The 15,767-nt window shown below is 45.2% G+C and overlaps 1 protein-coding gene and 1 long non-coding RNA gene across 8 annotated transcripts in view; one reads left to right on the forward strand and one right to left on the reverse strand.

Annotated features, from left to right (window-relative positions):
- JCAD (junctional cadherin 5 associated) overlaps window positions 1-7,178 on the reverse strand; it is a 210,018-nt gene extending 202,840 nt beyond the window's left edge. For 4 of the 6 annotated variants that reach the window (XR_011020755.1, XM_068235711.1, XM_068235710.1 and 1 more), the window contains exon 1: window positions 7,090-7,178. The gene's annotated coding sequence lies outside the window, so the exon portion shown is untranslated. Of the gene's footprint in view, window positions 1-6,869; window positions 6,909-7,089 lie in introns of those variants that run through there. The other 2 variants (XM_068235712.1, XM_068235713.1) reach the window with 2 other exon arrangements.
- A 34-nt stretch (window positions 7,179-7,212) lies between these two features.
- The window catches only part of LOC137519615 (uncharacterized), a 38,851-nt gene continuing 30,296 nt past the window's right edge, over window positions 7,213-15,767 (forward strand). The window contains exon 1 of one of the 2 annotated variants that reach the window (XR_011021035.1): window positions 7,213-7,298. This is a non-coding gene — a long non-coding RNA (uncharacterized lncRNA). Of the gene's footprint in view, window positions 7,299-7,998; window positions 8,064-15,767 lie in introns of those variants that run through there. The other variant, XR_011021034.1, reaches the window with a different exon arrangement.

Here is a 15,767-nt window from a genome sequence, read left to right on the forward strand (position 1 = left end):
AATCAGGGGTCATGTTCAGCTGTGGTAGACTGCTGAACTGATCTGCAAATATGGACTTTTCAACGAGAAACCGAGTTTTGCTATCTCCTTCCAGCTTTGTCATAGCCAGGTCCTGTAATGTGATGAATGTCTTTACTGACCAACAGGGGAGCTGGGGAGATGATCTCACTGTACTTTCACTTTCAAACTATTGGCCAATGTGACAAATTATCTTTTAAAAACTTTTCCCACCCCATTTCTATTCCAAGCATCCATGCATTCAGTGTAACATACAAAAATGCTGGTTGTAATCACTTAATTCTGTTTTACACTCCAGTCAAGTGACTACAGTCTGTGGTCTGAAGGCATAAATGGTGCTGCAACTTGGGGGAATGACACAGTACCTCACTGCTGTTAACGAGCCAACCCCGCCATTGCCACATAACACCAACCCTGAGCTCACTCCACTGGCTACCGATAAAATGGAGAATTCTGTTTAAGATTGGCTTACTGACATTCAAATCCTTGCACAATCTGGGCCCTGGATACCTGAAGGACTTGTTGCAACTACATCACACCCCCCACAATCTTAGATCAAAAGGACGTAACAGCTTGGTCACCTCCAGAGTCCACCTCAAAACCTTTGGAGACAGAGCCTTTTGTCATGCTGCCCCTACACTTTGGAACTCCCTGCCACACCCAATCAGGACAGCCCCATCCCTGGAAACATTTAAGTCTAAACTGAAAACCTACCTTTTCAGTCTGGCATTCATGAACATCTGACTATCTCCTCTGTAACACAACCCAGCCTGCAACCCTGTATTAATCTGAGACACAGCTATGCATTTTGAGTCCTATGGGAGAAAAGCGCTTTACAAATGTTATTGTATTGTATTACTTGGGAATACTGGATAGGTTGTGGCCAGAACTGCCACAAATACTCATGCAAAAAAAACTTTTGGAATGGGGGCAAGCTCTGTGCCACTGGTGCAGTCAGGATCGGTGCTAGACTTAATTTAACATCATGTTTGTCCACTGTGATCATTGGAATTCCCCATCCTCCATTTTGAAAATGGCCTTTACCCCATAACAGCTTCCTGGTCAGCACACAGTTAACCTGTAATATCGCCAACTTAAACTTGAACTGAGAAAAAAGTCAAAATAACCATACACAGGTCATACTTACCTCCTGTGTAGTGTACGCCTCAATCTCTTTCTCCTCTCCTGCGTCCCATTTGTCCACTGTGATCGATGGAATTCTCAGTCCTCCATTTTAAAAATGGCCATTACCCCCCTAACAGCTTCCTGGTCAGCACATTGTTAACTGCAATATCACTCACTTGAGCCATAGGGAAACATGGACATTACATTGCACATTCAGCTGCAACTGATAGCTGCTGATATATAACTGACAGCAACTGGTATATTTCAGTTCTGACAAAATATTGTCAGTACTGCAAGCAATGGTGACTTTCTGAGTAACTGACGGTGAGGCAAGTATGTCATATTCATTTGCAGGTAAATCATGTGTTTAAGTTAAATAATTGTACTTGGTTCAGGTTTACTTTAACCTGCTGAGCGGTCTGGACGAGCTCAGCTCGTCCAACACCGCCAGAGGCTGCCGCTCAGGCCCAGCACGATTTTCACCAAATAAAGTGCAGCACACGCAGCCGGCACTTTGCCAGCCGCGTGTGCTGCCTGATCGCCGCTGCAGCGCGGCGATCCGCCGCGTGCAGCGGCGAAAGAGGGTCCCCCCAGCCGCCCGAGCCCAGCGTAGCCGGAACAAACAGTTCCGGCCAGCGCTAAGGGCTGGATCGGAGGCGGCAGACGTCAGGACGTCGGCTGACGTCCATGACGTCACTCCGCTCGTCGCCATGGCGACAAGGGAAGCGAAACACGGAGGGCCGCTCATTGCGGCCTTCCGTGTTATTTCTTGCCGCCGGAGGCGATCAGAAGATCGCCTCCGGAGCGCCCTCTAGTGGGCTTTCATGCAGCCAACTTTCAGTTGGCTGCATGAAATAGTTTTTTTTTAATTAAAAAAAAACCCTCCCGCAGCCACCCTGGCGATTTAATCAGAACGCCAGGGTGGTTAATGGAACCCTGAGCAACAATAACATGAGGCACAAACAGGACGCCCTTCTGCATTAGTCTGCATGCTCCTTGTCTTCATCCCCACCACCTATCTGTGACCCAGTGCATGTAACTCACCTAACATGCCGAGGGAATTGGGGGCTCTGCAGCCCTTGTTTAGCGGCGGAGATGCAGTGGATTACTTGGGAGCACTGAAGCGAACTATAAGGTAAAATAGGCAAAAATAGTTTGCTTCTGTGTCTCTTTTGCTTTTGCCGGCGGGGGCCACAAAATATTGTATCAAGGGCCGCAAATGGCCCGCGGGCCGCGAGTTTGAGACCCCTGAGATAAAGAGATGGTCAAAGACACTGATAAGGAGCCAGTACAGTGGTTGATGAGGGGCCCCAGATGGGCCTATTGCATTTGCAAGCTTAGAAATTCCCGTTTACAGAAGGTCAATAAGTTGCAAATAATTCCAGCTTGCATGCAAATTTCATCCAAACTGTATGCAGCTTGGAAATGGTCCAATCAACATCGGTAGGAAGTACATCTGATAGACCCTATTCCAAGCAATTTGCATACAAGCCAGAATTATTTGCATCTCTTTGACAATCTCTAGTAGGAATACTGAGGACATGAATTGTGGCCAAGAAGAATCTGTCTGTCTATACGATTAACTAAATGCAGTTAGCATGTACCGTCATTATTGGGCCTCGTCTTTGATAGATCATCTCGCTTTAGGTACAGTGTATGTAAAAGAAAACGTCAGTTTTAGACCTTGTTCACATTATAAATTGCCATCGCTATCGCAAACGCTGAGCAACTTATTTACCGATTTTGAAAGCACTTTTCTAAGCACCTTTGTGTAGTGATGTTTTTTTTCACTTCCTGACATCAGTCAGGACTCTCAGGAGGTGAACTCTTTGCCTTGGAAATGAATAAATACGCTGTATTTATTCATTGAAAGCGCTCGGGGAATCACTTTTCAAATCGCTTCGCGATTTCCCTATCCTTTCTATTGTATCGCAAACGCTCAGAAAATGGTGCAGGAGCCGCGTTTGTATAGAAAGCTCATAGCTTATGTGAGAACACTCACATAAGTTAACATTGCACTAGTGCTTTTAAAGGGACACTTAAAGAGAAACTCCAACCAAGAATTTAACTTTATCCCAATCAGTAGCTGATACCCCCCTTTACATGAGACATCTATTCCTTTTCACAAACAGACCATCAGAGGGCGCTGTATGACTGATATTGTGGTGAAACCCCTCCCACAAGAAACTCTGAGGACCGTGGTACTCCTGGCAGTTTCCTGTCTGTGAACCTTGTTACATTGTGGTAAATAGCTGTTTACAGCTGTTTCCAATTGCCAAAACAGCAAACAGCAGCTACATCACCTACCAACAGTAAAAATGTCACCATGTAATAAATGTCAGAATATAAATCAGGGATTTAGAAGATTTTACAATGGGCAAACACTGACTAAATCATTTATACATAATTATTGTGAAAATGAAGCACTTTTTTATTACATTATTTTCACTGGAGTTCCTCTTAAAGCCACTAAAAATCAGTTTTACTTGCCTGGGGCTTCTACCAGCCTCCTGCAGCCATCCCGTGCCCTCGCAATCACTCACGGAGCGCCCGGTCCTTTGCCGCCAGCTAGTTTTGTTTTTGCTGACAGGCCCTGCACCAGGGCTGTGGAGTCGGTACAAAAGTCTCCCGACTCCAACTCCTCAGTTTATGAAACCACCAACTCTGACTCCAACTCCGGGTAACCAAAATGGCCCTGACTCCGACTCCTCGACTCCGACTCCTTAGTCTAATATTTAACAGGGCTGTGGCTTTTGTACAAAAATCATCCAACTCCGACTCCTGACTCCGACTCCTCGGTTTATGAAACTCCGACTCCAACTCCGACTCCGGGTGCCCAAAATTGCCCCGACTCCGACTCCACAGCCCTGCCCTGCACAGGCCTGGTCACGCATATCCTTTTTCATCCTCAATAGCGTCCTGCACAGGTGGCCAGGCCTGTCAGCGAAAATGAAACTAGCTGACGGCGGGGGACCAGAGGCTCCGTGAGTGACTGCGAGGGCACAGGACGGCTGGTAGAAGCCCCAAGAAAGTAAAACTGATTTTTTATTCCTGGCTTAAGTGTCCCTTTAAAGCGGATCCGAGATGAAAAACTAAATATAACAAGTGACTTGTCTATATATCTTATCTAAAGTTTAGATAGTTTACACAGCAAATCTATCTTCAAACAGCTTCAACAGTATATTAATATTTTTTCCTGTGATACAATGGGAGCAGACATGTTTTCTGCTTGTCACTATTACACAATTACACACACAGGCAAGCTTATCTGTATCTAGGCATGCTAATCTGCATATTCTGTGAAAACTCCACTCTTATCTCCTCCATTACACAGGCAACTGATCTGTATCTGCACTGCAGCTCTCAGATTGTGAAAACTCTGCCTCTGAAATCTATAGCTAGTAACACCTTTTTCACCTGCCCAGACTGAAATCCCACAATCCCTTGCAAGCGCCAAGGCACTCTGGAGAAGCTGTGGGTGTGGTTTGTTTAGTTTAAAGGAAATTAGGGTATTAAAACAAAACAAGTATTTGGCTTGAGGAATGCCCTATAAACTATATGTAAGGAACACAATTATGCAAGGAGTAAAAGTTCATCTCGGATCTACTTTAAGGCGATTTTTAAAATCGCCAGCGCTAAAAACGCCCAAAATTGCCCCTAATGTGAACAAGCCCTCAACTAAGCTTTTCATACCAGTCCAAGAAGACAATCTACTTGATGGTCAATGAGATGTAAATAATTCCAAGATGATGTAAGATTATGCAAATTGTGGAGCTAGACAGGTACCCCCCTCCCCCTCTCCCACATACACACATGCAGCCGTGCTCAAACCTGACATGTTGCGGTCCTCTGCCACCGGGTAACGCCACCACGTGTCAGTGCTCGACATGTTTGGTGTTACAAACACTGCAATTCAGCTGCATTTAAATTGCACACAAATTGCACGTCAAGCACACAGTTCAGTCGACCGTCTACACACTATACACGCGATAAGACTGCAGTGCTGCGGTGGTGAAAAGTCGCATTGCACATATACAGTGAAGCATACAGCACACTGAAGGTATGATTCGCTGCCACTGTAAACATGCATGTTAGGCAGTACCACACTGCATGCACCGGGTTACTTCACAAACCACCGCATCTGATGTGAACTTACCATAGAAATATAATTGCATAGGGTTGGGATGCGATTATATTGTCCAGCGCATCGTATGCAATGTGAAAGGACGGTTATAGTAGAGGTGTTATATGTATCCACTGGCTTTATGTTTGATGGGTCCCAGAATTCTTTCATTAATTTCTATAAAGTATTTTTTTTATTTCTTTCCACTGCCATGGTATGCCTACATAGCTCCCAGCTGTCCCTCTTTCAGAGGGACAGTCCCTCTTTGGGAGCCCTGTCCCTCTTTCCTCCTCATTTGTCCCTCTTTTAGGACTTTGTCCCGCTTTCTATGTAAACATGGGTATTTTTCTACTTAAAAATGTGTTTGATTGACTCTAAAATGTATTCCCATCCTTTAAATTGATATATTTCTAATTTTCAAATGTTACTATGAATGAAAATGAACCAGTATAGAAAGGACCAGTGTGGTTTGAGTTATAAAGCAACATATTTTTCTTATGAAATCTTCATGGAATTCATGACTAGGAATGTGCTGGGGGCATGACCAGGGGTGTGACAGGGCCATGGCTTAAAGAGAACCAGAGATGTTGGACAAAAGATTTTATACATACCTGGGGCTTCCTCCAGCCCCATAAGCCTGGATCGCTCCCACGCTGCCGTCCTCTGCTGCCTCTATCTGCCGATACCGGGTCCCGTACTTTCCGCCAGTCGACGCAAGCGCGTCACTGCCAGGGGACGCGGCCAATTTTCCGCATGCACAGGGGCTACCTCCATATCCTTACGCATCCGCCTCCATACTACGCAGGCGCATGCGTAAGGATATGGAGGGAGCCCATGTGCAAGCGGAAAATTGGCCGCGTCCGCCAGAAGTGACGGGACCCGGTAGCAGCGATAGAGGCAGCGGAGGACGGCGGCGTGGGAGCGATCCAGGCTTATGAGGCTGGAGGAAGCCCCAGGTATGTATAAAAGCTTTTTCATTTTTTTCATTAGCTTCGTCTCTGGTTCCCTTTAAGTGTCCCTCTTTCTCATCTCAAAATGTTCGAGGTATGTGCCTACTGCTGTAATTATCCTTTGAACTATAAGTACTACTTCGATAAGAATAAGGCAAGGGTCACACTTGTCGGCTTTTGTGCGCGTTTTCTGCACAGAAAAACTGTTTTCAACTGAGAACTTGTGAATCAATGAGCTAGGTCACACTTGCGCAGAAAAAAAAAACTGACATCTTGCGCAATTTGTCAGTTTTCTCTATAAATTACATTAGCTGCTGTAAGGCAGGGGTCACGCTTGTCTTTCAGTTTTCTGAAAAGTAGAAAACTGAAAGACAAGTGTTACCCCTGCCTAATAGTGCAGCATAAGGACCATGGTATAGCTCTCATAGGTATGCAGACAAAAAAAAAAGTAATACAGTACTGTATTGGTGTTTGGGTTTAGATCCCTCTTGAGTGCTTCCCCACTAGTTTCAATGCATGCTCCACAGAATATGTCCCACATGTAAAGTACTGTTGTTCTATACATACTGAAAGCAAGTCCCACCTTTTCTTCAACTTTCATTTACTTTAAACCGCTTATTTAGGGCACCTTGGCAATGATTATGGTACCTAACCTGCGTAGAGTGCGACACACCGGCCTCCTTGAAATGTCCCCAATCCAGTCACGTGACTGAATCCCCCCCAATTCGCTCTACTTCCAGCCAATCAGACCCGAGACAGTCAGCAGCACTGTGATACGCTCATCCTGTTACTTTGCCTTTTCTTATAAAGTATACGGTGTTCATAAGAATGTAATAAAAATCAGCATACATACATAAAAATCAGCATACATACGTAATGATATGATTGTTCGGCTGTGGCTCCTCCCTCACCCCAAGGACGGGACTTGCTGCGGAACCAAACAGCGCAACGCAGGCCCCGCCTCTTCCTTCATAGGACTGATCTAGGAGGGGAACTGTTGAAGCAACTACCTACCCGGGAGGACTAGCAATGCGGTGACAGATAAGAGCTGCTCCCGGCATTACTCCGCCCCCTTTCTTCCTGTAAGCAACGTGCTACTAATAACAGCTGCTTTCCAAGCTTGCTGGAGGGGAGGCGTCAGATAAGTTCATCTAATCTATGTCTATCATGTAGAGCAGCAGGAGAGGGCGGAGCATGTCTGTTACTTTGTGTGTGAATAGAGGTTCTTTAATGTGTCAGTGACCCTATAGTAATCTGGAGGTATTGAGAAAGAGTGTGTGTGTCAATAATGCAGAATCCCCTTTCAGTTCAGGAACAAGTATCAGAAGTAGAGACAACATTTCCCATTATATCCTGTTAGGGACCAGGAGAGGTCTGCATTGGTGTGCCTGTCGGACACAGACATTTGAATACTGGATAGATAGACCAAGCAACCCCTGAATAAGCACATGGTTCTATTCAGTGGCGTAGCTAAGGAGCTGTGGGCCCCGATGCAAGTTTTACAATGGGCCCCCCCCAAGCATTCTATACATAGCAATTGATACGGTGCACCAAAACCTGCCAATGGCAACTACAGTGTCAGAGGTGCAAGAAGGGGATGGGAAACAGTTTGTTAATGATTACCACTATTCAAAGTATCTAAAGAAGTGATTATTATGAGCACAGGACCAATAGAGAGCTAATACTGTAGTTGAGGGAGGGCCCTTCGGGGCCCCTCTGGTCCAAGGGCCCCGATGCGGTCGCTACCGCTGCACCCCCTATTACTACGCCCCTGGTTCTATTGGAGGAGGACTTTCAAGTCAAGAGTCTGAAGTTTACCTCAAGCCGAAACAATACTCTTCTTTTAGGTGTGTGAGGTGCAACATTTGGAAGGAGAGGTATACTGGTTAAGTGAAAACCAAAGGTGCCCAGTCTGGGACCTCTTTCAGATCCCTCGCAGCCATTCCGCTCTGCTCTGTTCTGAAGCCATGTCCCTTGAAAGCAGGCTGACTGAGCCAGTCGCGGACTGCTGCGCATGCATGGCCCTTGATTGTGTTCAGCGCATGCGCAATTAGGATTTTTACGAACTGCGCATTTGCAAAATGCGCCCGGCTACAGGAATGCGATTGAGGCAGTGCGTGGCTCGGAGCTGTGCAGGCAGCTTTTGGAATGGCACAGCTGCTGATTGGAGCACAGTGGAATGACTGCATGGGACCAGGGGGACTGGAAGAAAGGGTAAACTGGGCACCTGTGTTTTACTTTAATTTCCTTTAAAGCGGACCTGAACTCAGAACTTCCTCTCTGCTCTAAAAGATAAGTAACGGCACAATAACCTTTAAAGAAAAACATTTATTTGTTACAGCGGATACAAATCCTGCAGTGTCTACTTCCTGCTTTCATGGAAGCAGACATACGATTAACACCCTGTGTTTACAAATTAGCTGCTCTGTCCAGGCACCCAGATGATGCAGCTGAGAGATCAAATTACAGTTGTCATTAGTCACAAATGAGGGGGAGTTGGACAGGCTGAACTCTCTAAATATATACAGGGTGCATTTCTCTGTTTTCCTTCTGTCTTGTGAAAGAGTTCAGGTCCACTTTAACCTCCCCAGCGTTCAATTTTCCCAGGATTTCTGTAAAAAAAAAAGTAATCCAATTAATTTTCATAACCTTTTTTTCCTTTAACTTGCCAAAATGTGTCAAGCAAGGGTCTAGTATACAGTGCAGGAGAGTATTAACCACTTCACAACGGAGGGGTTTTACCCCTGAAACACCAGCGCGATTTTTACGTTTCAGCGCTGCTTCTATTATTTTTTTTTTTGTGATATGATTGGTTATTGGGGACTGGGGTCCCCATAACCAATCATTGCACTGCAGAGCGGGGGTGTGTGCGCGCGCGGGTCGCGGGGGCGCGCGATCGCGCGCTGCATGTTTGTTTACTATTCATTGTTATGAATGAAGACTGCCTCTGTCTGAAGCAGTCTTCATTCTATTCACAATCGGTGAGTCTAATTGGATTTAGGAACGCTTGTTCCTAACATCCAATTAGTCACTTGCTGTGCTGGCTGGCTGGAGTGTGCGCGCGAGTTCCCCGCCCACTCCCAGCCAGTAAACAAACAAGTGCGCTTTTCTCCGTCCCTGGGGGTGAAGCAGTGCGCAGAGGGACGGAGAAATTTAGCACTGGGGGGGTGAAGTGGTTAATGTGTGTGCACATCACTACTGTTCACAGTATGTTTTGTATTGTCGTGTATAACGGTCAATACCACTAGGGAGGTTAAAGTGGAACTGACGATTGCTAAAAAAAAAAAAAAAAAAGCCGTCCTGTCCCACACTGGTCCTCAACGATCCACCATTCCCCTCGCGGGCCAGTTTTGGTTCAGCCGCCTTGTAAGTCGATGGCCACTGCGCCTGCGCGGCCCTGGCCACGCTTATCCTTGCTAGAGTTCCCATCCGCAATAGCGTCCTGCGCAGTGGCCCACCAACTTCGGGTCGGTGAAAACGAAACTAGCTGGCGGCAGGGGAACGGAGGAACATGGAGGACCGGCGCGGGACAGGATGGCTGCAGGGGGCTAGCAGAAGCCCCAGGTAAGTGAAACTTTTTTTTTTTCTAAGCAATCTTCAGTTCTACTTTAAGTACATTTGAAGCTGTGCTGGTGTTGATGCATGCCAGTAGGCAGTAACGTGCGATATCTTATATTACAGCATACTCTGATAATATCGCTCCACTGTCACAGACTTCCTAGTTGTATGAATGATGTCTGTTTCAAGCACAGTTTCTCTCACATCAGTTTGCCATGGCAATGGAACCAAGATCCTTCCACTGCCTATCGCTTCGTCAGCTGCTTCCTGTTGGCCTCGGGCCTTCCTCTCACATGAAGGAACCCTGCCAACAGCCTGGCGTTTCTTGGGAAAAAACTGGTTTCCAGCAAACTAGTGGGCAGGTTTTATTTTAAAGAGAACCAGTTCCGAATATATGTTTTAATCTTCAGTCTGAAACTGAGATAACAGGGATGTTTTGCCGGCCTGGAATAGCTTTTTGTTCTGGAACTCTGACCAAAAGATCAAGATTTGCTGTAGGTGTTGAGAATTAAGTGAACATACATATTGTGCCTTTTGTTTATTTATAATCGAAGATAAAAGTGAAGGAAAACACCACTCCACTGCACCTGCTGTAGACAGTGCTGACCACAGGCTGCAAGGCCCAATGGAAGTAAACTCAAAAAAGAAGAAAGGTCCGCAACGATGTCTCTCCAAAGGTGCTCAAATTTATTAAGGACAGGTCCTCAAAGCAGTAAAAAAGTACAAAGACTATTTACAAAAAATTCTTGTTGCTGTCTCATGCACATGTACAAAATTTTATTACCGCCTTAGCTGTATATTGGAAGATCACAACACATTAAAACAACAGACACTTAAAATCACTACCTGGCCAGGAGCGCTCACTATTTTAATAAAGGGGACCAGACCTGTGCATACATGCAGCGTGATCGCCCAGCCTTGGCCTATGCAGAAAACGCTTTGCACCACACTGGTCTATACGGTCCTCATCCCACCACCACAACACCCAGCACGCTGTGCTCTGCTGACTCGAGTGCCTACTATTGGCACAGATTACGGATCCTCATGACATAGCTATGTACGGGGTTCCGCCCAGAATGTTCAGACTTTAGATTTGCGTGTTGTCATCTGCCTCATGGTAACACTGGTTTGCTAAGGAACTGGCTCTGCATAGCGTATACTGTCACTTAGTGGCTTTGATATACTTGCACTTTCAGATGGCGGACTCCTGTCCGCTTGGCCAGACCTACAGTGCACTGGGTCTCTTGAGTCACGCAGACATATCTCGTGTCATGATCCTCTGAAGCGGTCAATCCTCTTGGCTGTTAGCAGTAGAACTAGGGATCCCAGCAGTATGGAGTTTCGCTCAGCGTGCCGGCGTTTGCACGTGGAAGGCCAGCGCGAGCACTCCGGAGGTAGCCACGCCTACCGACGCGTTTCGCCCCGCCCACGGGGCTTTCTCAAGGTAGCGAATGACAGTAGGTCTGCACACCCCTCCTCTTAAGCTCAGTCACTCATACTCCGCCTCCAGCTTGTATTCACCATGGCAACAATTGCCTCTGTTTACTCATATTTCCTGGTAGCGGCGGAGGAGATTGATGGCTGGGAGAGAAGTGTTAGATTTATACTCATTCAAAGAATTCCACATTATCACATTTTGTTACATGGGTGATATCGTGGAGTTTGACTTTGTTCAGCCAGCATGTATTAATGCTTCCATATTCCAGAAGCTGATTATTGCTCTTATAAGAAGTAAACAAGGTTCAGATCAGTATTCAGACCTCTGGGTGTCAGAGTTCCCAGACGGAAGATCCAGGTCTGTTCAATCTTGTAAAGATCTTTTTCAATATTGCCACCTCGGAAAGGTATATGTTGCTTGATTATACCTTTAAAGGTCAGGCCATCAGGTTTTCCGTTATGGAAGTCCCTAAAATGTTTCCCTAAGGGACTATCCAAATCTTGGTTTCGGATGTTTCCTAAATGGTCCCCAATGCGCTTACTTAGGCGGTTTTTGGTTTTCCCTATATACAGGAGATTACAGGGGCATCTGATAGCATAAACTACACGTGTTGAGTTACAGTTTATATTATCACGTATATCGAAAAGCATTGTACCATCATGGTTAGTAAAGGTTTTACTCCTCTCTACGTATTTACAATTTACACAGGATCCACAGGGGAACATCCCCTCTCTCACTGGATATCTGTCCAACCATGTCTCAGGCTGTGTGGAGTGGAACTCAGATCTCACCAAACGGTCTTTTAAATTTTTTGCTTTTCGTGCCGTCATAAACGGTCTTTCTCCAACACGTTTTTTTATTTCATCGTCTAACATGAGAACATGCCAGTGTTTCTGGAGGGATTTCTGCAGATCAAACCAGTGAGGTCCAAAATCCGACACAAATCTTATTATCTCGTCCTTAGAGGCAGGGATCTTCTTCTTTCTCCTTGCCATAATCAAAGAGTTCCTGTCTCTTTCTACTAGGGCACCCATTGCCTCATCAATCATTGGTTCAGGATAACCCCGCTCAAGGAACCGAGATTTTAATTCATCAGATTCTCTAAGGTAGTCTTTACTCAAAGAACAGTTACGCTTAATTCTTGTAAATTGTCCTTTAGGTATTGCTCTTTTTTGGGATGGAAGGTGAAAGCTGGAAAAATGCAACAAGGTGTTTCCCGCCGTAGGTTTGCGGTAAGTACACGTTGTCAACATCCCATCTTGTTTATTAACCATCAGGTCTAAAAAGGACAAAGACTCCCTATCATATTGGTAGGTTAACCGTATGTTTCTCGAATTGCACTGTAATTTGTCTACAAACTCAGTAAGCTCGGATTCGGTGCCACGCCAGACCAGGAGCACGTCATCGATGAACCTCAGCCAGAGCACAACATGGCTCCGGAAGAGGTCCAGGGGGTAAACGTCCTGCCGCTCCCAAAGCCCAAGATGTAAACAGGCATACGCTGGGGCGCAGGACGCCCCCATCGACGTGCCCCTGATCTGGCGATAGAACCGACCGTCGAAGGAGAAGCAGTTGAAGCTCAATACCAACTCCAAAGCATCACAAATAAATTGGTTATGTTGGACTGATTCCGGAAAATGTTCATTGAGAAAAAAGGCCGTAGCTGCAATTCCCACTTCATTAGGGATAGAGGTATAGAGTGATTCTACGTCAATACTCGCGATGAGATCATTTGCCTGTACCTCGACCATACTCAATGCCCTTAGGGCATCGCCAGTGTCTCTCACATATGATGGCAACATCTCAACCATATTTTTAAGTTTGAGGTCAAGGTATCTTCCCAATCTTTCTAATGGTCCCTCATTTCCCGAGACGATGGGACGGCCGGGAGGGTGCGTGGAATTTTTGTGTACCTTGGGTATTATGTAAAACACCGGTATACGGTAAGTATCCACCCAACAATAATCATGTTCGTTTTTTGACACTACGCCCCGATCACGGCCGTCATCCATCAGTTGATTCACCTTAGACTTTATGGCTGGGAAAGGATCAGATCTCAGTTTCACATAAGTATTTTCATCACTCAATAGCCGCAAACATTCCTCAACATAATACCCAGTGGATAGTAAAACAACGTTTCCACCCTTGTCACTGGGTTTTACCGTTACATCAGGTAGGTTTCTCAAATATTCCAAAGCCTGCTCCTCCCCCAAGGTAAGATTCTTCTCCCGATTACTCGGAACCCAGTGCAATTTGTTGAGATCTCTACATACAAGTTCCTTAAAGGTGGACAAACGATGTGATAATTGTGGCATAAATTTAGATTTGGTTTTTACGGCGACCGGTAGGGGGTTGAGTACCCCGCTACAGTCATCTGCATCAGGGGCCAGTGGGCCCGCTTCGTCAAAAAGGCTTTCAAGATCTATAAGCGCCTCTCTATCGCCTATGTTGTCAAAGAGTAGAGGGGCCTTCTCTGGGGGATTGGTCTCAGTATCGGTATTACCATATGTGAGAGAGAGCTGTATTCGTCTCAAAAAGAAGGTGAGATCCTTATATGTTTGGAAGGGGTCACCTTTAGTTGTCGGGGCAAAAGAGAGTCCGCGTGCCAAAAGGGAATACACATCCGGGCCGAAGGTGTGAGGGGTAAGATTCATGACATTGTTTAACCCTATTTGTTTTGTTTCCTGACTGGCTGAACCCTCTTCTCTACCACCTCTTTCTTTTGTTTCCCTATCTCTTTCTGAGGATCCTGCCTCAAAATCCCCTTCACTTTTTCCTTTGGATTCTCTTTTTCTTCTTCCTGTGCCTCGTCTCCCTCGTTTTCTAAGTCTGTATCCTGATCTAAAAAAACGACCGTCGTTTTTCCTGTGATGTCAGCCCCTTGGGAACCCACTGAACCCGTACTTGGGTCTCTAGGTCGTCGTCTGCTCATGGACCGATTTCTCGGTCGCCCTCTGTCACATTTGAAGAATGCCCCCTCGTTCCAATCTGTTACATCCTCCTGAAATTTAGTCTGCTTGTCCCTTTTGATCTTTTTTTGGTTTTTCTCAACTTCAATCTTGAGCTGATTATTTAACTTCTCAAACTCTTTACATTGACTAAACGGTTCTAATTTGAGTCTACTAATTTCAATCTCTGACTTCAATTCCTCATTTTGTAGACTTTCTTCCTCCACTATCATTTTCATTATTGTTAATCCTCTCTCTATACACCCTTCTTTCCACACCGTCATGAATCTCTCCGTTTTAAGATGTTCAGCCGGGATGATGCGTTCCCTAATGCCCCACGGAATCACTCGCGCTTTTATATAGGATTTTAGGGTGGCTATGTTCCACCTCCTCCGTAAAGATTTTAAAGTAAGTCGCTTATGTTCCCTGAAAAGGGGGCTCAAATCCTCCTGTTTGTCATTACTTCTGATCACTTCTTGTTTGCCTTCAGAATTCTCAGCCTGAAAGGCTGAATCAATATCAACCTCAATATCATCACCAATCATGTACGCCATTTCTATGGAATATTTTTCCTCGAGTTTAAAAACCTGCGTGTGAGATCAAACCACTAGGCAGCAATAGGCATTCAGCCCCTATTATAGGGGGCAGAGCGTGTCTCATCTGGCGTACACCAATAATTCCGTAATTTTAGTAAGAATCCAGAGAGCCACCTATTAATTGAAGTGCAACTAGTAATAGGAGCCAGCAACAACCACCGCAAACACTATTTACAAAAAATTCTTGTTGCTGTCTCATGCACATGTACAAAATTTTATTACCGCCTTAGCTGTATATTGGAAGATCACAACACATTAAAACAACAGACACTTAAAATCACTACCTGGCCAGGAGCGCTCACTATTTTAATAAAGGGGACCAGACCTGTACAAGTACAAAGCTGACATGTTTCGGGCCACTCGGCCCTTAATCATAGCATAGCGATTACACAGCCCTCCATATCAGGTTTTATATGTAGTGACAAGCCAGGTTGAGGCATGGGCCAATCCCCACATGGGAGGGGCTAGTTAAACAGGTACCAAGCCCCAACCCTGAGATAATCACTAACCTGTACATATATGAGGAAACATACATGTCATTAAAAACAATATGAAATCTATTGACATCTAAAAGCAAAAGATAAGAACAAACGGGAAAAAAAGTATTAAGGAGCTCCATTAGACACCCCCTGGTTGGAAATATAATTCCCTAGATAATTCGAAAATCCACCAAATTATCCTGTCACCAGTACTAGATCCCAAGTCCTTTTGGGGCTCTGGTTCCTAAGCGGAAAATCCAAGAGGCTTCTCTTTTACGAATTAATGCTAGTAGATCACCTGGGTAAAAAGACCCTCTCTATGCCCTGAAACAAAAACTGGCGACAGGATAATTTGGTGTAATTTAGGGAATTATATTTCCGACCAGAGGGTGCCTATTGTGGTATCTATACACCAATGTGTTTATATTATACATTTGGTTGTGTATGACCCTATAGGTGATTTTTGTACATTTTGTTACTAATGTCACTAATGGAGCTCCTTAATACTTTTTGTACCTTTTTTTTTCCGTTT

Source organism: Hyperolius riggenbachi, chromosome 5, assembly GCF_040937935.1.
Source record: "Hyperolius riggenbachi isolate aHypRig1 chromosome 5, aHypRig1.pri, whole genome shotgun sequence".
Classification (NCBI taxonomy): Eukaryota; Metazoa; Chordata; class Amphibia; order Anura; family Hyperoliidae; genus Hyperolius; species Hyperolius riggenbachi.